The sequence below is a fragment of the Salvia splendens genome, chromosome 11 (genome assembly GCF_004379255.2).
Source record: "Salvia splendens isolate huo1 chromosome 11, SspV2, whole genome shotgun sequence".
Lineage (NCBI taxonomy): Eukaryota > Viridiplantae > Streptophyta > Magnoliopsida > Lamiales > Lamiaceae > Salvia > Salvia splendens.
The window spans coordinates 11,268,527-11,293,236 of record NC_056042.1 but is presented as its reverse complement, the minus strand read 5'-3'; the positions used below and the strand labels follow the sequence as shown (position 1 = coordinate 11,293,236).

General features: G+C 41.4%; 1 long non-coding RNA gene across 2 annotated transcripts; it reads right to left on the bottom strand.

Annotated features, from left to right (window-relative positions):
* Positions 1–7,076: 7,076 nt before the first annotated feature.
* On the bottom strand, positions 7,077–9,773 carry LOC121753575. 2 transcript variants are annotated; one of them, XR_006040467.1, is made up of 3 exons: positions 8,511–9,530; positions 7,782–7,845; positions 7,077–7,312 (listed from the first exon to the last, which is right to left on the bottom strand). It is a non-coding gene; the product is annotated as an uncharacterized LOC121753575 (long non-coding RNA). The 2 variants fall into 2 exon arrangements; XR_006040468.1 differs by lacking the exon at positions 7,782–7,845 and having other exon boundaries at positions 8,511–9,773.
* Between the last annotated feature and the right edge of the window lie 14,937 nt (positions 9,774–24,710).

The following is a 24,710-nucleotide window of genomic DNA, read 5'->3' as shown; positions in this document are numbered from 1 at the left end:
GATGCAACCTCATTTATGTCTCTTGCAGGATATCCGAACCGGGGAAATAATTGGACGTGGCACTGAACGTGAGGGATTGTACTATGTAGACGAGATAGCTCAAAAAGGGACCGCCATGCTAACTCACGGGTCTATTGATAGGAAAGCTTGGCTTTGGCATCGACGCTTAGGACATCCCTCTATCGGTTACTTAACATTATTGTTTCCTAATTTTGTTTCTAAGTATGATGAGTATTGTGAAACCTGTTTTTTGGCCAAAAGCCACCGAACCTCTTATCCTTTGAATAATACTCGTGTTGATTTCCCTTTTTCCTTAATCCACTCTGATGTTTGGGGGCCCGCACCTTTTATTGGGGGGCAGGATCTTAGATACTATTTAATTTTTGTAGATGACTGCACTCGCATGACTTGGGTATATTTCATGAAACAAAAATCTGAGGTTTATACTCATTTTGCACATTTTTTTACCCTCATAAAAACCCAGTACCAACATTCTATAACAATTCTAAGGTCAGATAACGGAAGGGAATTCGTTAATTCGGCCATGAAACAATTTTTCCAAGAAAATGGGTTGATTCATCAAACCAGTTGTTCCTATACCCCCGAACAAAATGGTGTAGCCGAAAGAAAAAACCGTTCCCTCCTTGAAATGACTCGCTCTATGCTCATCGAATCAAAAGCCCCAAACCACTTCTGGCTAGAAGCTATTGCCACCTCGGCCTACCTTTTAAACAGACTACCCACAAGTATCCTCAAATACCAAACACCACTCCAAGCCCTATCCTCCTTCACTAAAATTCCACCACCGTTAACTCTTGAACCACGAGTCTTTGGGTGCTCCGTGTTTGTCCATACCCCAAAACATGAACGAACCAAACTTTCTCCTTGTGCAATTAAGTGTGTATTTGTGGGATACGGGGTAAACCAAAAGGGGTATAGGTGCTTCGATCCTAAAACCAACCGAATGTTTGTCACAATGAACTGCAATTTCCTTGAAACTGAGTACTTTTATACCCACCTTAGCAGCCAGGGGGAGAATAGTAGTAAGGACCCGCTAAGTTGGATATTAGCGCCAATGCCAACGCCGAGTAATCCTGAAACGGGCCTAAACGAAGCGGCAGTAAGCGGTACCGCTGAGCAAGTCTCTGAAGTAGGACAGTCCATTACTGAAGGTGACACACAGCCAACTACTTCCCCGTTAAGGCTATCCAATGTAAGTTTCGATAACCCTGCTCCTCAGATTTCCATTACTACTAATAATGCAAGTATAGAGGAAGAAACAGGCCCACTGGTGGTGAACACGAATGAGGAAATCAGTGGGGCAGAAGAAGTCGAAGGAATTGATCCCGACACAGGAGGGTACATTCTTCCCCACCGAGTCAATAGGGGAATTCCGCCAAAAAGATATACCTCGGAGAGGATTAACAGGAAGGCCCGCTACTCTGTGGCTTGCCTAGTTACGAGTCATCTGTCAGAAATGGCTCAAGCATTTGAGAAGGCACTGTATGAGGAGGAAGAGATTCCACGGTCATGGGAAGAGGCTATGCGGCATAAGCACTGGAGGGAGGCAATGCAAAAGGAGATAGATGCACTGATCTGGAACAATACTTGGGAAACGTGCATCTTACCCAAGGGGAAGCGGCCGGTAGGATGTCGATGGGTCTTCACTATCAAGAGGAGACCAGATGGATCAATTGAGAGGTACAAAGCACGGCTAGTCGCAAAGGGCTATACCCAGACATATGGGGTAGATTATTCAGAGACTTTCTCTCCAGTTGCCAAGATGAATACAATTAGAGTCTTATTGTCTGTGGCAGCAAATAAAGATTGGCCACTGCATCAATTTGATGTGACGAATGCATTTCTTCATGGTGAGCTAAAAAAGGAAGAAAAAGTGTATATGGAGGCCCATCCAGGATTCGCAGCAGACTTCGGGATATGAGAAGTATGTAGGCTGAAGAAGACTTTATATGGGTTGAAACAGTCCCCGAGAGTATGGTTGGGAAGTTCACTGGGGCAATGATTAGTTATGGATACAAACAGAGTAACTCTGATCATACTCTGTTTCTAAAAAGGAGAGAAGATAAAATCACTTGCTTAATCATATATGTCGATGACATGATTATCACAGGTGACGACTTGGAAGAGATTGAGAACTTGAAGATGAACCTGTTTCAGGAGTTCGAGATGAAGGATTTAGGGGATCTTAAGTTCTTCCTTGGGATCGAGGTGTTGAGATCACAGAGGGGGATCTTTTTTAGACAGAGAAAATATATTCTGGACATTCTTGCAGAAACAGGGCTTCTAGAGTGTAAACCGGCAGATACGCCCATAGTAGTTAATCACGGATTGCAGATTAATGATAAAGCAGAGTTGACCGATCGAGGTCGATATTAGCGACTGGTTGGGAAGCTCATCTACCTATCGCATACTAGGCCAGACATCGCCTACGCCGTAGGGGTTGTGAGTCAGTTCATGCATAAACCACAGATAGACCATATGGAGGCAGCTCTTAGAATTTGTCGATATCTGAAGGGGACAACAGGACATGGAGTGTTATTTTTGAAAAATGGGAACCTTGAAATTCATGGATACACGGATGCTGATTGGGCCGGGAATACGAATGATAGGAGGTCAACCGCAGGGTATTTTACCTTTGTTGGGGGTAACTTGGTAACTTGGAGGAGTAAAAAACAGAAAGTGGTGGCGCTTTCTAGCGCCGAGGCCGAATTTCGTGATATCAAAAGTGGACTAACTGAGATAATGTGGCTAAGAAGGTTGATGAAAGAACTTGGTCTCTCTCCAAGAAAGGAGTGCCGACTATACTGTGACAACAAGGCCGCCATAAGTATTTCAGAAAATTCGGTTCAACACGATCGAACCAAACATGTCGAAGTGGACAGACATTTTATCAAAGAAAACATTGAAAGGGGAATTGTCGAGCTACCATTTGTTCGCTCAGAAGATCAGCTGGCTGACATGTTGACAAAGGCAGTCAATACGAGAGCCTTTGAAGATGCCCTTCGCAAATTGAGTATTGGAGACCCAACCACTCAATTTGAGGGGGAGTGTTAGAAAGGAAAGATTGCAACAGATTGCAATTAGAATCAATAACACAATTAGGTGATTGAGAGAATATTGAGATGATTGAGAGAATATTGTGTACTAATAATCTTACCATGTACATTGGCTACTACACCCTATTTAAAGGGTTCTCTATACAATTGAAAATCATCCCATTCAATACAAACCAATTGTCTTCTCCCTTCTCCAATATGCCGATTACACCATTTGACAACTACTTGTGTTAACTTTCACTATAAAGAAGCGTACATCGTCTCTCCCAAAAACATTGTCACGTCATCTGGCAATCGGGACAACACCACCATTTCAACCAGGTACCCTTCGAATGCTTCTATTACGCCTCATATTCATCCCTGAATGGGTTAGGTTGTGTACATTGTTATAAGAAAAAGTGTGATTGGACGGACTTGGAAAAAGGTCGAAAACACGAGTAGAATGCGGATCAAATTATATGGAATGATAACCGAACCGATTGGATCGGTTAGCAAATGTCGTTGCCACTTAATCAATGCAATCTAGCTCTCGCCCTTTCTGCCTTGCCAAAGTAATTTATAACTCCCAATTTCGCACAACTTTAACAGTAAAGCGGCAAGTTCGGGGTCGATCCCACAGAGAAGTTGGTGTAGTGTGTCGAGTGTGTGAGTAGTGAACAGGGGGGTTGGCTGCTGCCACGCTTTAACTTGGGAGTTTTTAACTACTGGTTTTAATCTAGACAGAATTAAACTAGCTAGCTTGATCAATGGAAATTTAACTACTGGATCAAGTGAGTTGCAGGTAATAACAGAAAAGTAAATGCGCGGATTAAAAGCGAAAATAACTTTAATTAAACTAAAACCTGAGTACAACGTGAAATTTAAACTAAGCTAACACTTTGGAATCTAATAAAGCGGTAAAAACTGAGAAAAATCTCAGCGGGAAACTTAAGATAACGCTAACAGAAATGAGTATTCCGCAGCGCTCCCTTTCGGTCGCCCTTTAAACTATGCTATCTAACTAAGCTAGAGAACTGAACTAAACTAAGCTAGAGAGCTGAACTACGCTAAATAACTAAGCTAAGCTAAACTAGACGGAAAGTAAAGTCTCGGATGCCTTCTTGTGGTGGCACACCCTCTATTTATAAGCTCGATTCGGCCGCCAGCTGGATAACGATCTTGACAGGGAATATTCGCTCATTCTGAGAGTGAGCGACTCATTGATTGCTACGTGCTGTTCTTCTAGAATGACGACGCTTTTTGGTAACAGATTCGTGACTCAGCTCCGTCCTTGCGTTTCATATTCCAGCACGTGTCCCCTTCTAGAACGTCGTCCTTGCTAACAGAATGGTGCGCTATATCCAGCTCATTTCCTCACGTGTTCTTCCTCTAGAAGCCAGCGGTCCCCACCTAACTGCTTGATCGCTCCCCCTTGATCAACTCCCCCGATTCTTGGCCTTTTATCGCCTTTTGTACTTGCTTGATCAGTTCGGCCTTGCTGCCTTGGTTAAGTGGTATTTCTGCACATTTAACACTTGTTTTGCGCGATAAACCGATCAAGTAGCATGTATTTCACCCTTAAACCGATGCATGAAATGAGCCTTATCAGTGATCAAAATGTTTTGTGCCAAAACCTATTTCTCCTCAATAGGTCTTGAATTCTGATTTTGTAAGCCAAATATGTCATACACTGTCTGTATTCAATCCAAGAAGCATTTTTGTAACTTGACTCTAAATTTTCTGATTTTTGTGTGTCAACCTTATATGAACCCTACGTATTTTAAACAATTGATTTGGACTTTTTTCAAAAAAAAAATACTCTCTCCGTCCTTGAAATTTTGTCACATTTTTTCCATTTCCGTCCGTCCCATAAAATTTGTCACATTTTACTTTTTACCATTTTTGTAATGGACCCCACATTCTACTGATTTATTCTTACTTACATTTTATTACTCCCTCCGTCCCTGAAATATTGTCACATTTTTCCATTTCCGTATGTCCCACAAAATTTGTCACATTTCACTTTTGACTATTTTTGGTAATGGACCCCACATTCCACTAATTTATTCCTACTCACATTTTATTATAAAACTAATAGTTTAAAAGTAGGACCCACAGCCTAACAATTTTTTCAACCCACTTTTTATTACATTTCTTAAAACCCGTGACCGATCAAACTGTGACAAAATTTGGTGGAGGGAGGGAGTAACAATCTCTCTTCCCAAGATAGTTGAGTCGTATTTTTTTTCGGCAAAAACTTTATCCTCTCTCGTACTTTACTCTCTCTTCCTCTCCTCTATGTTACTTTACTCTATACTCCCTCCATCCCTCAAGAATATGCACTCTTTCCTTTTTAGTCCGTCCCACAAGAATATGCACTTTCTAATTTTGAAAAGTCTTTCCTCTCTAATGAGGTGGGACCCATTCTCCACTAACAATATTTTATTTACTTTTTCTCTCTACATCTCTCTTAATTCACCAGTTTTACATTAAAACCTGTGCCGACCCAAAGTGCATATTTTTTAGGGACGGATGGAGTATATTTTAACCTTTATCACATCAACTTCTTTATTCTCGTGCTCAAAAGAAATGTTTCAACTACCTTACGATGGAGAGAGTAGTACTTCATTTGACCATGAAAAGTAATCTTATTTTTTCATTTTGATCCCCAGTAAAATTAGGCATTTCTATTTTTAGATTTTTTGTTACAAACCCACTTAAATTTTTTATCTTCAATTTCTATTTATAAGTTGCACGTTAAAACTCATTTCATTCACAAATAGAACTATTTTGCATGGGCAGACTGATTATTTTATCGCTGTATTTTATTGCATCAATACCTTCATTTTGTGAGGCAAAATACATCAAACATATATTGATAAAATAAAATACGAACGGGCATTAAGAATGTTCTAAAATAGCCTAAAAGTTTGTATCTTAAAATCGCGTGAAGAACATATTTTTCATCGCTTGAGTTGTGTTGCACCTTGCAAGAGCATGTGAATTATAATATGAGAATACAAATACGTATACTTTATATTGAGAAATGATATTGCAAGAGCATGTGAATTATAATATGAGAATACAAATACGTATACTTTATATTGAGAAATGATATTGCAAGAGCATGTGAATTATAATATGAGAATATAAATACGTATACTTTATATTGAGAAATGATATTCTATTAGTACTTTATATAAGCTTTATTTGTGAGCTGATATGCTATTAGTACTTTATATAAGCTTTATTTGTGAGCACGGCACTTGTTTAATGCTTGTTTAACTCATTTGTTTTGTTATATACATTTAGTTTGATTTTAATATATTAAAAATTACTCCTTATTAACAATTTTAATATATAATTTTTATAAAATTAAAGCATGATTTATTCAATTTCTCTATAATTTTATATAATTGGGCTTTGTTCTTATGTAAAAATTTCTAGTTAAAAATGTTACCAATATTTTTTGATATATTAAAATTAAATTAAATATATAAAATAAAACAAATGAACGGCTTACTCAAAGTAAAGTATGTAGTACTATTACTACTCACTTTATATATATTTATATATGTGAATTTTGGTCATTGTTTTTTTCAAATATCTTAATGTATTGGAACTCGAGTATCAAGAAAACAAGATTCTCTGAATATTAAAGTGGCTAAATTAATGTACAGCAAATGAAACTGGTGTTTCTCACATCACATAATGTAGGAGAAAAAAATAAATGGACGTGGGACAAAATAAATTCGATCATTTTAGTTTGTAATCCCCTGCTGCCTCAAAGTTGAGATAGAACTTTTCAATGTAAGTTTAAGAAATCTCGATCATTTTAGTTTGTAATCCCCTGCTGCCTCAAAGTTGAGATAGAACTTTTCAATGTAAGTTTAAGAAATTAATATTTTGTCACGACCGCCCTTTAGGGTTAATAAATATGGGCGATCGTGATTAAGAGAATTTAATAAAAAGACGATAAGGACTAGGGTTTTAATAACGAGCTTGACCAACAAATAAATATTCAAATAAAACGACCAAGAATTTGACATAAATCAGTAAAATCCCAAATATTCAATATCCAAATAATTTAGGTTGCAAGCCTAATAACCGATAAGTGAAAGAAATGTCACAGCGGAAACGACCAAGAGTAAGAGTGACGTCATGTGTGAAGACACAACGACACCCATAAATCAAAAACAACAGTTCATTTACCAATTGACTTGCTCAACACCACCGTACTCTCGTCGCCGCTCAACCTGCACATAAGGAAAACACATGCAGGGCTGAGTACTATAAATATACTCAATGGGCTCATGCCGAAAACATTTTCAATAAAGAGTAATTTATCATGCCCTTCACAAGTAACCATCGGGGTTTAGCTTTAGAAATGCCCGAGGCACTCAAAATCATTTCCATTTCAAACATCGACTGATCAGTCATTTTCCCATAGACGTTTACCATATCTGCCAATACATGACTTGGAATGTGGCCACAAACCAAGCCACTAGACCGGCCAGCCCGTACGCTAGCACACGATCTACCATAGGTGTACACTAGCTCAAGTAGGGTTTGCGGCCCTACAAGGACCCGAATTCGATTTATATAATAATGGCATAAAGCCACATCAGATAGGCACGTAAAAATCAAATCATAGCATGATAAATACAGTTTCATTTCCATCGATAAAATATTTAGGACGTTGTCCTTATTTAAAAGAAAGCCCACCTCAATTGCTTAATTCTCTACACTTCCTTCCCTTTGGTATCTCGATTCCCTTGTGAAGTCTCACCTTTAGAATTTAAATAATACATATATCAACATACTTTTGAAGTAAATAAATAAGATGCATGCATCCTATGTCTCCAATTATTTTCCTCGTTCAAGACTACCAATTTTCCACGATTAAAGGCTAAGGTATTTTAATTAATTCCGGCTTCCCAAAGAAAAAGTTAGCACAGGCCCAACCAATTAAAACAACCCAAAGATTAAATAATTCAGCCTACTGACTGACCTAATATTAAAATAATAAAAAAAGAATTTCTTATTTCTTTACAAACAAAAGAGAGAAAAGATTTTAATAGGAAAGCATATACTCCTAGTTCAAGATACGTACACACTACTATCGTTCCACTTTTAAATCAAATGCTCCAGCCTTAAAAGGAATATAGCAAATAAAAATTTGTACCCCCTTCTTCAAAAGGAGTACACGTATACTTCCCCACCAAAGTCATCATTTACAAACATTAAAGTAGTAAACAAATTTATATGAAAACACTCCCCTACCCTACCCAAAATAAAGAGTAAGGTGCCTGCATAAGTTTTTTTTAAATAAAGTAAAAACATAAAGCTCCCATCCCTAGATTTAAACACGTACTCCTCTCTACTTCCACTTTAATTTACACCTCAACTACTAAAATAGGGATTTAAAGTATAAAACAAAAGAATGAATCAAACCTCCACCCAAAACCATCGACTTCTCTCTCTGCTTCTACTTTGAACACCCAAAAGTTTCAGCACTCAAAAGGAAGATTTCAGAGACACATCAAAACTCACTCCCTATTTCTCTCGCCGAAAGGAGCATAATAAGATCCCAAAACAGAACCCGGAGGTCACGGAAATCTGCTGCTGCCGCCCCCTCCGATTCGTCGTTCGCACCCTCCGCCGTCGCTGCTGTCCGTTGGCCTGGAGGAGGTTCACGGTGCGGCCAATTCGTCCACCGTCACTCACTCTTCGGCAACCTCCGAAGCAACACCGCGCAGCCCCGAAACCAACCCGAACCACCCTGCAAGTTAAGTTCTAAATTTTCGATTAAAAGTTTGATCTTTTTCTTGGTTTGCTATGAAATTTATCGGTTGGATTTCAGATTGAGTTAATCGGTAGTGTAGGAGGTATTGATGCAGCAGCATGAAATCGGAATTGGATGGGAGAGGTGTATACCTTCAATTGGCAGATTTGTTTGAGCCAAAGAGATTGTGGTTTCTGTCCCTTCTCCTCTGAACTTGATTCCCGGTTTCTGCCAGAAGGAATTTAATGAATTGATTTAGAAAAGAAAAACGTGTAACAGAGATGTAGTTTGTAAGATTACCTTGAGTAGGAAATTAAAAGAGAAGTTCTTGTTTTGCTGCAGAGATGGGAGGAAACGAAGAGTGCAGTCTGTATTATAAAGGGGTAGGAGATTTGGTTGAGAGGTTGGAGAGATTTGGGGAGAGATTCATGAGAGGGAGGGACGGTTGCAAAATCGTGTGTTGGGGGGGGTTCGATTTTTTCTTTTTTTTTTTTTGATTTCTGATTTGCTTGAATTTATTGGGTATTTTATTTGTAGATTACGGAGGATGAAGATATCTACATGATCTTTAGTTAGTAATTGGATTAATATCAAGGAGAATCTTTAATTATTTTAGTTTAATTCACGGTCCATTGTATTTTATTTTAATTTGTGCAATCCCTAATTTATTTATCACGGACTGAACCTTTATATTATTTGTCCAATTATTCGATCCAGTACGCAATAAATATATTCCTCACGGAAAGGAATTATTTATATTCGCATAATATTTTATTTCATAACTTCTAGTCCAACAACAATTAATTCACCAATTACTTTACCGACAATTAATTCACGGACTTCGCAAAATTAACAGCATTAAAACCAATAATTTAGGGTTCACAAATTAGGTTTAGAAAAACGGGGCGTTACATATTTAGTGTGTTAAATAGATAGATAAAAAAATAAAGAATAAGTGCATCCCCAACCGTGCTCTTAGGAATAAAGAATAAGTGCATCTCCAACCGTGCTCTTTCCTAAGAGCACGGTTGTAGCCCGGTTCCACTTTTATTCAATTTATATTTCTTGCTCTTACTTAAGGCACAATACCGTCAATAGCGCTATTAGCTAAGGCACACTTTTATTATTTTTTATTCTTTAAATACTTCAATTACTAAAAACATTTTCATAATACTAAAATGCATTTAAAAAATTCGAAATACTACAAATTCTTGAAAAAATAATAAAAAGTAAATAATTAAAATTCTAAAAATTTAAAATTGCATAATGAAATTAGCGTTTTGACAATCGCATAAACAAATGTTTTGACATGCGGAAACGACATCGGAAATAATCCTCCGGGAACCGTGACTCGGCACAAAAATAGTTGTTCACGAGCCTTTTCGTTGGCTTCCTCCCGATCACGAGCCAAGTAGCGAAAAGTTTTTTCAGTTGCGAAGGAGGGGGGTTGGCGGCAGCGGCGACATAGTATTTTTGATGGTATGCTTGTTCTTCTTGCACTGCTTCCGTAATCAATCGGTCTAGATCTTTCGGATCCATTTGGTGAATTGTATGAAGAAATATAAGATAAGTATGAGTGAGCGATAGTTTGATTCAAAAAAGGGGGATGAAAGAGAGTATTTATAGATGATTTGAATGAATTGGGATAAAATAAAATTTAAAAAATGGTCACCAACGAATAAAATAAAATTTAAAAAATGGTCACCAACGACTATATTTTTGGGAAACGGGAAAATATTTTACTTAATATTTTCGGATTTTTCAGATTTTTTAAGAATATTTTTTAAAAATATTAACATACTATTAAAATGATGCCCATTTGCCCAAAAAAATTAACAAATTAAAATGACGCCCAATCGCGTGGGGAGCAATCGGGCGTCACCGTCCACTCGTAGGCTGCCATGTGTCCCGCGTGCATGCCGCCCATCGGAAGAGCAATGTCGTGCCGTAAGTAAGAGCGCAGCGGCGAGCAGCTTGCGTGCCGGGCTGACGGCAAGAGCACTACTCTTAACTAAGGCAGCTTTGGGGATGCTCTAAAAGAAAGTGAATAAAGTAGAGAAAATAAAGTAATACTACATCCGTCCCCAAAGCATATGCACTTGGGTTCGGTACAAATTTTAATACAAAATTGGTAAAGTAAGAGATATAGAGAGAATAAGTTATTAAAGTATTGATAATAGGGAATGAGTCTCACCTTATTAGAGAGAAAAGAGTTTCTAAAATTGGAAAGTGCATAATCTTGTGCGACGGACTAAAAATGAAACAGTGCATATTCTTATGGGACGGAGGGAGTATAGAGTAAAGTAAGAATGAGAAAATGTATTACCGTATATATAAATGACTCAACTGTGAGGAGGGAACTAAAATAGAAAAATGATTCAACTATTAGGGAACGAAGGGAGTAGTTATTAAAACAAATGGGCACCCCTTTTTTAGGTGTCTTCCTATAGTCGACCTCTTTTTATAGTTTAATGTCATTTATAGCTCTTCCTTTATTTCTGCAATGTACTCCATTCGTCATACAATATGAGCCACTTTTGTTGTGGACACTGAAAGACTGCTTGCTTTGTGTCTTTCTTCTTCGGTATGCATTTGTATTGTTGTGGACTGCTCAAGTCAAATCATCAAATTGATCCGGCCAGCTAATTGTATGCCCTTCTACCTGTGAGAACAGGTTAGTGGATCCAATTGAAACTCAGGCTGATCAACTTGATTTACTCCGACTCAAGAGAGAAGAAAAGATGAACTCAAGACAAGCGTGCTTTCAAAACCTTAACCCACTAATACTATTAATTTAAGTATATGGAAGTAAGGATCGATCCCACAGAGAAGAGGCGTTTGAGATTTGCATGCTGGACACTAAATGGGAGTGGTTGTTGCCACGCTTCTAGGTGTGATTTAAGTTAACTGCTGGACTAGAGTGATTAAACTATTAAACTGATCAACTCATAAAAGTTTAACTAGTCTACTTGGTCAACTCGACTGAACTTTCCATAAATGGATTACCAGAATAAACGGGGTTTTCAGTCCCCTGCAAAGTGTACGATAAAGTAAAAACTTTCTAACAACTTCATCTTCTTTAACAAATCAATCATGGAAAACAGAGCAAAGAATAGATCTGAAAGGCTAAGGAAGACGAAACATCATAACAATCCATGAAATTAAATCTACTCCTAGAATTTAAACATCCTAAGACAACTCAGACATGAACCATGTGATCTAACCCATGATCATGCAGAAACGAAACATAACACACAGATCTAAACATCCTAAGACAACTCAGACATGAACCATCAGATCTAACCAAATCAAAAATAACCAAACATTTTAAACTAAGATAAGCATCACAAGACAGAAATCAAAAGCAAATCTGAAATACCATGCATGAAACAGAACACATCGGCTGGAAATGAAATCATAACTTAAAATCTACTAAATCAAAAGAATCAAAGGTCAATGTCATCAAAAGTAAGCTGAAAAAAAACTACGAAAGTAGGAAATTATTTCATCGCCCCTTCTCGGAGCGGAATACAGAACATAAAGCTGACAAAAAGCAGAAAACCAGCTCCAACAACCAGCTAACTAAACTAAGCTAGGACCAAGTGTGTGTGTGTGTGCGCGATGGAATCAAGAACAAGAAGTGAAAAAGCTCTGATTTCAACTCCAGAAGAGATTTGAATTCCTAAAGATATTCTAACTAAGAGTGCTTGTGAGACCTCTCCCCTTCACTACTCGCTCCGGACTTTCCCATTTTTCTCTTGTGTTAAGCTTTTGGAAAAACACGATTAGAATGCGGATCAAGTTATATGGAATGATAACCGAATCGGTCGGATCAGTTAGCAAATGTCGTTGCCACTTAATCCCTGCAGTCTTGCTCCCGCTCTTCCTTCCTTACCAAAGTAATTTGTAAACTCCCAATTTTGCATAACTTTAACAGTAAAGCGGCAAGTTCGGGGTCGATCCCACAGAGAAGTTGGTGTGTCGAGTGTGTGAGTAGTGAACATGGGGGTTGGCTGCTGCCACGCTTTAACTTGGGAGTTTTAACTACTGTTTTTACTCTAGGCAGAATTAAACTAGCTAGCTTGATCAACGGAACTTTAACTACTGGGTCAAGTGAATTGCAGGTGATAGCGGAAAAGTAAATGCGCGGATTAAAAGCAAAAATAACTTTGATTAAACTAAAACTGAGTACAGCGTGAAATTTAAACTAAGCTAGCACTTCGGAAACTAAGAAAGCGGTAAAAACTGAGATGAATCTCAGCGGGAGACTTAAGATAACGCTAACAGAAATGAGTATTCTGAAACGCTTCCTTCGGTTGCCCTTTTAACTAAGCTATCTAGAGAGCTAAACTAAGCTAGAGAACTGAACTAAACTAAACTAAACTAGAGAGCTGAACTAAACTAGATAACTAAGCTAAGCTAAACTAGATGGAAAGTAAAGTATCGGATCCTCCCTTCTTGTGGTGGCACACCCTCTATTTATAAGCTCGATTCGACCTCCAGCTGGATAACGTTCTTGACAGGGAATATTCGCTCATGCTGAGAATGAGCGACTCACTGATTGGTACGTGCCTTTCTTCTAGAATGATGATGCTTTTGAGTAACAGATTCCTGACTCAGCTCCGTCCTTGCGTCTCATAAGCTAGCACGTGTCCCCTTCTAGAACGTCGTCCTTGATAACAGAATGGTGCGCCATATCTAGCTCATTTCCTCACGTGTTCTTCTTCTAGAAGCCAGCGGTCCCCGCCTAACTGCTTGATCACTCCCCCTGATCAACTCCCCCGATTCTTGGCCTTTTATCGCATTTTGTACCTGCTTGATCAGTTCGGCCTTGTGGCATTGGTCAAGTGGCATTTCTGCACATTTAACACTTGTTTTGCGCGATAAAACGATCAAGTAGCATACATTTTACCCTTGAACCGATGCATGAAATGAGTCTTATCAAACTGCTCATACTTAAAACATACTTGTCCTCAAGTATGTATAAAGAAAAAGAAAAGAAAAAGATAAGACAAATTTCAAGCATGGTTTATGAAAGGACCTAGGTGCGTAGGTGTCGTTCAAGCAAGGATATATCCTACTGATCAGGATAGAGATCCTAACTAACCTAGACCTTGGTTTCAAAGATTCCTCAACCCACTTCTACTGATCAGTATAGTGGTGGTAAGGGTCGAATCCCACAGAGATGGTGCGTTCTTAAACTACCGCGGTGACAATTGGAAGATTTGGTTAGCTACCACGCTTGGGTTGAGTTTCTACCTAGGCTGGAACTTAAAGGAGGTGTTCTACTGGTCAGACGGTAAGGAAAAAATTTGGAATGTAACTGTGTACGTGGAATGGGGAGACAATTTTGTAACAGAAATATTTGGAAGGTACGGGTTTCTATTTTGGGCTAAACAGAATATTCAGAGTGTAGTGGAAGTTTGATGACTAGGCTGACAGGGCTTAACTAAAAGTGAAGGACAAAAGCAAAAGCATCTCGAAAAGTAAGTGGTCCCCTCCAATTGAAATAGACATCATCTTCTTCAACAAACACTTCCAAAATTCAGATAACAATTCCAGATTCAACACGGAAAACTCAGATTAACAACTCACAAACACAGATCCAAAACTAAGAAATCAAATCTGAAATCAAACACTGAAACTGGACTTCTGCATACTGGTCAACATGAAAGAACGATTCAGAAATTAAAACTAAGCTTTGCATGCAACGATCTACTTTCCGATCAAATAGTACTTGTTTATCTATCCTAAAGAAATTAGTTACGTAAACGGAATTGAGAGATTCAGCACTTTAAACACCGAGAAACTTTAGATCTAAGCTAACTAGGCAAGGGAATTAAGAAACACCACAATAAACGAAACGGAAATCAACTTCATAGCATAAACACGTTCGGATCTTCAACAAAGTACTTCAAAAGCAGAAAATATCCAAAGGCAAACAAGATCCAACGTAAGGAAAGCGAGAAATTTAAAACTACGAAAGCAATGTAAAAGTGTTTTGCCACTCCGGGCGATGAGACTCTAAACTACGATCTTGCTGGCTGGAATGGACGATGACTGGAATTCTGGGAACATCTGAACGTCAAGTGATCATGGCTACGGCGAGGCAAGAAGCGGGACACGGCTGAAAGACTGAAACTACCGAGAAAACTTTCTACCTAAAGATGGTGGTGAATGAGTGAATGTGTCTATCTGTGTATATATGTCTCTCTCCAATTTGGCTTCCTTTTATAGGGAGGCTACCCTTGATTTTAGGGTAAATCCTCGTTGCAATTTGACTTCTTTGCCCTTAATTGTGGGTAATCCGTCCCAGCTATCCGTCTTCTCCATCTCAAGCCGTTTTAGCACGAATACTGATCAGTACGAGATCATGCTGGCGCCTCCTTCACCTGAACATTCCGAAACTTCCCTACTGGCTAGAATGCTTAACCTGCACACTTTAAACAACTGTTTTGCAAATATAATCAATTAAGCACATCATACTGACCCGTAACCAAGGCCTAGAATACGACTTATCAAACTGCTCACACTTACCACAGGCTTGTCCTCAAGCGTGAAGAACAAACAAAGAAAAGAATAAGTCGAATTCTAGCCTGGTTACTCCTCTGACCGACTCTACCTAACTTAGACTCTAAACTATGACGCAAAGAAAAACACAAACAAACACAGAGAAACATAAACACATAAAAGACTGAAAACACATAGATCGGGCTATATTTTCAACCATCCCTCCCCTCTGGATCAGGTGCAATCCGGCCTTAGACAGCCTTGAACTTCTGCCACCCCCCTTTTCTCTTCCAGTCAGTATATCTGTTTGTCAAGATCGCCCACACTCTCGGCCCAACACTAGGTTCGCTCAGTCGCTCATACCTCACCAGGAATGTTAGGACTGCATTCTCTCATTATGCTCACCACAATTGCTTCGGACTTAGATTCCACGAGCGGCTACTGAAGGACTTATAGGCTTGTAACGGGGTTGTTGGCTTGTAATGTTTTTGGTGGATGTTCCTAAGGCTCTAAGGTTCAAAATTTCTATTTTTATTTATGCGGGGGGGGACTGTGTATATTAGGCTTCTGATCAGTTGCTTTCTTTAGTTGGCGCTTCTGGCTTTGGTCTCCACTGGTCAGTAGCATCTTGTGGCTTCGCCACCCTTATTCCTTCATTCATCTCTTTTTTTGTGGTCAAATCTTTCTGACCATTTTCTTCATTTTCTCGGTTCCCTCTTTTTTTTTTTTTTTTTTTTCGTTCCTTCGTGGCTTCGCCACCCTTATTCCTTCTTCTCTTTTTTGGACTGGGAATGACTCTCTGGTCGATTTTCTTCTAACTTTTTCGCCCAGCTGGTTTCTGCTTTTCCGCACTTCTTCCTGGCCAGTAAGCTCCATTTGTTTCATGCCTTATACAGTCCCAGTCGGCTGGGGTGTTTATCTGGGTATATAAAAGGTTAAGAAGAAAGGGTTCTAAAGACGGTTTTTTTTTTTTTTTTTTTTTAAACGGGGGGGGGGGGGGGGGGTTCCTACTGCCTTCAGTATTTGCTACCCGTGATCACTTCACCCTAGGCGAATTGTGGCAGCCTCTCTTTTCTTTCCAATATATGTGGAAAGTGGTTCCACTTTAAGGCTTATAACTCACATTTTTAGAGGGCTTTCGTGTTTGGCTCTAAGTATGGGCTTTTCTCTCATACTCACCTCATCTATCCTGACTAGGAGGTACTAACGGGGATGGTTTAGGTTTTCCAGCATGTCCTATCTCCCTCAATTCCCCTCACCTTCAGCTCAAGACGGTTGAGTTTTAAGCCCAATCACACACAACATAAAACTAGACCTAACAAAACAAAATAAAAGCACAAACACAAAGACTACACATATATACATACATCCTACTGGCCATTGCGTCCCCCCTCTCACTTCACAAGTGTCTGCCCTCAGATAAGGCTGTGAAGTGGAAAAGGTAATGGCCAGTACGATGGCACACAGACAACAAACAGCAAAACTAGAACAAAAACTTCTCACACTTAGACTATGGAATAGGCTAAGTGAGAGAGGTTTTATCACCTATACAGAGATCAACAAAACATAACCACAAACACATATATACAAACTCCTCACACTTAGACCATGCAATGGGCTAAGTGTGAGCTAACATGCATGCGACATAGAAAACAAAACAAACAAAACAAAGAAAACATGCTCCAAAGAAACAAACCCTTAACTTCTCACACTTAGACTATGGAATAGGCTAAGTGTTATGAAGTGGGGTTTGCACGCAAACACAAATTATACTACCTAAACAAAAACCAACTCATAACAACAATACGAAAAGTTAAAAGAAAAACTGAAACTTAAAAAGAAAAACTAACTTGGTCAGTAGGGGGGGGTCTATCGGAGTCTCCTGCTCCTTCGTGGGGCAGGTGGTGCAGGTCGTTCTATCGGTTGGTCCTCCGGTTGGTCTGTCTTCATTCCAGCTTGGTTCTCATCATCCTTTGCCGGCTCCTCGGCAGTTGCCGGCACCTCGGCTTTCTCTTCCTCTTTCTCCTTCACTACGGTCTCTGGGACTTGTGGTTCAACATCCTGGCCAGCATGGCCGCTTGGTCCGGTATCCTGGGCTACACTGCCCCTTACTCTCATAGCTTCAGCCGCCCTCTGGTGGCTCACCTCCTCTAGGATATTGTCGATCATGGACAACATCCTATTCATCTCCGTCTGTATCTTGTGGTTCTCCTCTCCTAAATTAGTCACGATCACTTCCATAGACGCTTGCCTCTGGGTCAGTATCCTCTGCTCCGCAGATTCCTTCAACACCCGTTCCACTACTGATGCCAATCGGATCATTTCTGCCCTCATCTGTCTGTTCTCCTCCGCCAATTCAGTAACCGTCCTTTCCAATAACGCGACTCTTCCTCCTGCCGTGGCTTCCTCACCCATTGCATAAAATTGCGGTCGTCCCACCCTCATGTAGACCGCATTTGTCCTAACGAAGTAAGGTATGTCGAATAATCCCGGTGGCCGCACCATGGGCAGCGGAGACAAGTCTTCAGCCTTAGTGATAATGAGGTTGTTGCTTACGAAAGCTCCCAAAATGTGGCAAAGAGTGAGGTTTCTGGCAGGGTGCGTAGCGATCAAGTGGCACTGATATGCCGTCCAAAATCCAAGATGCAGCTTGCGTCCCTGTCTTGCGCACCAAAGGAGATACACCTCCGTCATTGAAGTGCGGACGGCTGAGTTAGATTGGCCCAGCAGGTTGGCATCAAGGTGGAGCTGTATTAGTCGCAGAACTGGATCATTGAAATGGATGGAACGGGAAACAGTGGACGCGAATTCTCCAGCGCCGGGGTGAGTAAGTTCAGCCCAGGCCTCCTGTTGATCAAAATCCACGTGCCTACGAGGGATACCCCTCTCCCTGTCTCTCCACTCAGAACTGATCGCTTCTTCCAATGTACACATGCCCATCCGACATGTCCACTCTATCAAGTTCATACTAAACTCTGCCGCAAACAATCTAAAACTAATGGACACTTCATCCAGGTCCGTTGTCACCTTAAACCGAAAGGTAGTGAAGAACTCCTTCGCTAATCTCACACTGATACGTGGATCCCCATTTTGCAGTAGCCACTCAAAACCCAAAGCATTTATATAAGCAAGGAATTGGTCACGAACACCTAGTTCATCCAGAGAAGGGTAGTGTATTACCTTGCCGCACTTAATTTCTTTGCTGCCATCGTCCAGACTCTCGAAGGTATCCTTCAGTTTCTGCTTCTCGAAGAGTTTCATCTCCTCGGCGATCTCATTTGTGAAATCCATGGTCCATCTTCTATATCGGAGCCTCTCCACTGGTGGGTGGACAAGCTCTCGGTGATCACCTGGGAGCGACTGTTCCCCATATTACTCCTCTTCCACGGACTCATCACTATCCGATGCAGACTCCTCACTAATCTCATACTCACTATCACTCTGCTCTTGCCGGCTCGATGGGATCCTCTGAGAAGCTTCGGTAATCACAATTCCTGTGTTTGCTGCCCTGGACCTCTTTGTTACTGCCTTCTTCTGGATTGGAGCCTTCCCTTTCCTCTTCCTGGCTCGCTGATATTGTGCTTCTTCCTCCTGAGTAGTAGGCTGTGCAGGTTCACCCCCTGCCTTCGTTGGAGTGGCTTGTTCTTCCTCGCTCTCGATCTCTACTCTCAGCCGTGCTTGTCTTGGCCTTGCTGGCTGCTCTTTTACCCAGGCATCGCTGAGATACCCGCATCTTCAGAACCAATTGCCGCTTCACTGGGTGGGGTTTTAAGACGGGAGGCGCCACAGCTTCCGGTACTTGAGTGTCTACGGTTGGTCTCTCCTCATCTACTTGCATTCGATCATCCCCTGCTTCCACTTGGGTATCAACTGGCTCTGGCCCTTTCTCTTCACTCTGTTCTCTCCTCTTCCCCTACTGACTGGGATGCCTTATCCTTCGGTATGGGTTCTGTAAAAGCTTGTTCATCCTCTCCTACTGCCCTCGATGCGAGGTCTAGACCCTCAGCCATTAGAGCAGTATCTTCCCTGCGATTCACCTCTTCCACTATTGATTCAAACTTCGTTTCCGTCATGAGGCCGCGCTTTTGGGCCGACTTATTCAGGTCGATCTCCTCCCTAATTACTTCTTGGCGAACCGCTTCCACTTCTGGCGTCTCCTCAATTCCTTCTCCCCCTTCCTGGTCTTGTTGCTCCCTTCTCAGCCTTTCCGCTCTTTCTTCTTCATCAGAGGCATAATAAGCCGCAATGGCCTCGAAATCCTCAAGTTCGGCTTCCTGGGTCGTCGGAAAAATTCTTTCCGTCTCTGTCATTTCGGCTTCAGTTGGGGGGTTGCTTTCTTGGGGAATCATCGAAGGAATCGGCAATGTAGATGAAATAGGGGTCAAGGGTTGCGTAGTGGTTACTGGCATGGTTGCCGCATGAGTTGCTCCGGCTCCGCTCCCTTGCCCTCTACCTTGGTTAAAATACTCTAACTCCGCTGCCCAATTCCTATTCGGATCCTGCAATCGGAGAAACTCCGCCATTGCATCCAGAGAGACCATCGGCGGGGCTTGTTGTGTTGGCGCGGGATGTTGTGGGTTTAGTGGTGGTGGTATTTCAAGGTTTCCTTCCTCACTGGCTTTCTTTGAGGGCGGTTTGATTTTGGTAGCAAATGCTTTCTTCCCCATGGCTGAAAATTAGGGCTTGTAAAGAGTGGAATTTGGTCTTGATATCTGGGAGAAAATGGAAGAAAATGAGGGTTTGTGATTTACGCTTTCTTGAGAGAGTATGGGATAATATCTCTTGAAAAAGGGAATTTAAAAATGAGGGTTTGTGAGGGATAAAGTTTGGGACGGTCGTTTAATTTAGGCGAGAGATAGCAGTTGCAGGTGGTTACAACCGGCTATAGGGAGTTGCCGGTCGCGACGCTTGGACGGAAGGCGGTTAGGAATGCTAGCCCCTGATTGGCTATCGCGTCTACTCTCTCTGCTCCACGCCACTCCAGCCGCTGCCACCCTGCAAAAGCTGCATAAGTCTTAATTCAAAATTTCGTCTTTTCTCGAAACCTACCATTACTTGCCTAATGAGGGAAATAATTCAAATGGGCTCTTAAATTAGAATTGAAATAGCACTAAATAGGTAGTCTCTTGGTCAATGTGTACTCCAAATTAAATTTAAGGCCTGAAAATATTTTTGGATTTTCTTAGAAATTATCTGACATGCAAAGACTAATTACGTATTTACAATATTTACACCTTTCTTGGGTAATTTGGAATCCTACTTGGCCAGTATACGCAGAAAATTATCAAAATGGAACTAGCCATGTGGAATTCCAAATTCCTATCTTACTGATCAGTATGAAACCGATGTAAGTGTTTGCAGTGGAATTTCATCCACTACACCCACTTCGCTATTCTCCCTGAATATTTTCAACCTATGTCCATTTACTATGAAAGGTTCCGAGTTAGGAAAACTCCCTGAAATTTCTACTGCTCCATTGGATCTGAGTGCAGTTATGATGTAAGGTCCTGTCCATTTGGACTTGAGTTTCCCTGGCATAAGCTTCAATCTTGACTGGAAGAGTAGTACTTTCTGGCCAACGTGGAGCTCCTTAGTTCTCAGATTTCGATCATGCCACAGTTTGGTTCGCTCCTTGTACCACATGGCTGAGTCGAATGACTCCAATCTAAGTTCCTCAAGCTCCTGCAGCTGCAGCTTCCTTTCCTCTTCGCAGGCTGTAGCATCCATATTCACTTTCTGTACTGCCCAGTATGCTCGATGCTCGATCCCAACCGGTAAATGGCACATCTTCCCAAAAACGATCCGGTAAGGGGACATGCCTATGGGGGTTTTGTAGGCTGTTCGATACGCCCAGAGAGCATCCTCTAACCTCACACTCCAGTCTTTCCTCGAAGTGTTCACAGTCTTCTCCAAAATCTTCTTTATCTCACGGTTAGAGATCTCCGCTTGACCATTGGCTTGCGGATGGTACGGGCTGGCAAGTCTATGGTGCACACCGTATTTCTTCATTAAGGCTTCAATTGTGCGATTACAGAAGTGTGTACCTTGATCTGATATGATCGCCCTTGGAACTCCGAACCGGCTGAAAATATGACTCTTTAAGAACTTGGCCACCTCCTTTGCTTCACACGTACTTGTGGCCTTGGCTTCTACCCATTTGGAGACGTAATCTACCGCGACTAGGATATACAGATTGCCATAGGACGAAGGAAAAGGCCCCATGAAATCCATTCCCCATATGTCGAATAGCTCGCAAACTATTATGGGTACCTGCGGCATTTCGTCCCGGGCAGATATTCCACCGGTCAGTTGGCAACGCTCGCAACTTCTGCAGAACTCGTACGCATCTTTGTTGAGTGTTGGCCAATAAAAGCCGCTATCCATAATCTTCCTTGCCGTCTTCTTGGATCCGAAATGTCCTCCGCATGCTAACGAATGGCAGTGGGTTAGAACATCCCGCTGCTCCCAGTCAGGAATGCACCTTCTTATCACTTGATCGGATCCTACCCTCCATAGGTAGGGGTCGTCCCAAAAGTAGTATTTTGCTTCACTCTTGATCTTCATTCTTTGTGCCTTGGTAACACTTGGTGCTTCTGGAAGTTCTCCAGTTACTAGGTAGTTGTCCAGGTCCGCATACCATAGCTCTTGGCCTATCTTCTCTTTTCCTTTCGCTGTATCATTCTGACCAGTAAGCTTGAACACTTCTTCCCAATCAATTTTTCTGGGCGCAAAAATCACCTCACATAGATGTTCTTCTGGAAACTTGTCGTGCACCTCGTCACCGTTTCCATCTTGCATTATTCTGCTCAAATGGTCTGCCACCTTGTTCTCAACTCCTCTCTTATCTTCCACCTCCCAATCAAATTCTTGTAACAAGAGTACCCATCGGATCAAGCATGGTTTGGATTCCTTCTTGGCAATCAGATATTTAATGGCTGCATGGTCAGTATACACTATGACCTTGGATCCCAACAAATATGGCCGGAACTTCTCGAAAGAAAACATCACTGCCAGCATCTCTTTTTCAGTAGTATCGTAATTCCGCTGGGCTTGGTTCAGAGTCTTGGACGCGTAAAAAATCACGTACCTCTTCCCATCGATCTTCTGACCCAGCATGACCACTACCGCAAAATCGCTGGCGTCGCACATTACTTCGAAAGGATGGTTCCAGTCGGGAGCCCGTATGATAGGTGCGGATATCAGCTTTTCCTTGAGAAGATTGAAAGCAGCCTTGCATTGCTCATCAAAAACGAACTCCACGTCATTTTGAAGTAGCCTGGTAAGGGGTTGGGCGATTTTGGAGAAATCCTTAATAAATCGTCGATAAAATCCGGCATGCCCCAGAAAACCCCTAATCCCCTTCTGATCAGTAGGGAACGGTAATTTAGATATAACGTCCACCTTTGCTCGATCCACCTGGATTCCCCTTTCCGAGACCACGTGTCCCAGAACAATCCCTTCGGTGACCATAAAATGGCACTTCTCAAAGTTCAAAACCAAACTCTTCGCTTGACATCTCTCAAGAACTATATCCAAAAGATGAAGGCAAGAATCGAACGAGTCTCCGTAGACCGTAAAGTCATCCATGAATATCTCTATGCAATCCTCAATCAAATCAGAAAATATGCTCATCATGCAACGTTGAAACGTACCTGGAGCGTTGCATAGGCCGAAAGGCATGCGCCGGTATGCATAAGTTCCGAATGGGCAAGTGAAGGTGGTCTTATCCTGGTCTTCAGGATCCACGTAGATTTGGAAATATCCGCTGTACCCATCCAAGAAGCAAAAGTACTTCTTCCCAGCGAGTCGCTCCAACATCTGGTCGATAAAAGGCAGAGGGAAGTGATCCTTCCTTGTTGCATTGTTCAACTTGCGGTAATCGATGCACATTCGCCAACCCGTGACTAGCCTCGTTGGAATCAGCTCATTCCTCTCATTTTGGACGACTTGGATTCCCGACTTCTTTGGAACCATGTGGATCGGGCTGACCCACTCACTGTCTGGCACTGAATAGATAATCCCTAGCGACAACAACTTCAAGATTTCCTTCAATATTTCCTCTCTCATGTTAGGGTTTACTTTACTTTGGGCATCTCGATGTGCCTTTGCTCCCTCTTCCAGCCTAATATGGTGCATGCAGACGTCGGGGCTAATTCCAACTAAATCTGTAAGACTCCATCCAATCGCCTTTTTGTTCTTGCTCAGCACGGTCAGTAGCCTAGCTTCTTGTTCCTTCGTAAGGCTGCTGCTGATGATCACTGGATAGGAGTTCTCACCTCCGAGGAAGGCATACTTCAAATTCGAGGGTAACTTCTTCAGCTCAACTTGGGGTGGAAGTGTGTCTTCGGTTAGGGGGTTTTTCTCGGACTCTTCCCCTTTTTCTAAATCTCCTTCTGATGGTTCTTCTATACTGACTGGTAGCTGAGCCCCTGCGGCTCCTATGAACTCCGACTTTTGACAAAAATCCTTGATTGCTCGTTCAATTTCTTCATCGGTCAACCCCTGGCTACTGATCAGATCACACCATGCAGCAACTTCTACGTCAGCCTGTTCATAAACATCTAAAGCCTGGAGTTTCTCCTGCAATAGTTCGGTCTCAAGAAAATTTTGGACTAAAGGGTCAATCACATCAACATAGCATAGATTTTCAGAATCAATAGGTTTCTTCATGGCATCATTTATATCAAAGGTAAACTTCTCCCCATGAAAATCAATGCAAATAGTCCCCTCAGCCATATCCACGATCGTCTTGGCCGTTCTAAAAAATGGTCTTCCTAACAAGACTCCACTAGACTCCCTCGCTTCATGTTCACTCATTTTGATCACATAAAAATCAGCAGGGTATGTAAAATCATGCACTCTAACTAATACATCCTCTAAAACTCCCTCCGGACTTATGCACGACCTATCAGCCAGTTGGATCAATACTCTAGTACTTGACAGCCTCACTCCCTTCAACCGGTTATAGATAGACAATGGCATGACATTTATAGACGCCCCCAAATCACACATTGCATGTTCGACCTTCACATCTCCAACAGTTATCGGTAAGGTAAACATACCTGGGTCGGCTCTCTTGGGTGGTAACGTCTCTTGCACTATTGCTGACGCTATCCCTTCCACCATAATCTTGCCATCTTTCTGGGCTCTCCCGGCTATGAAGTCCTTTATGAATTTCCCAAGAGGGGGTAGTTTCACGGCTTGGAGAAATGGTATGGTGACATCCAACTTCCCAAAAATCGACAAATAGTCAACCGGGTTCTCTTTCTTCCTCTTTGTAACAAATCGGAATGGGAATGGTTTCTCCCCTTTTTTCTCATCTACTTGTCCCTTAGCAACCTTCTTGGAGTCTTTCCGGG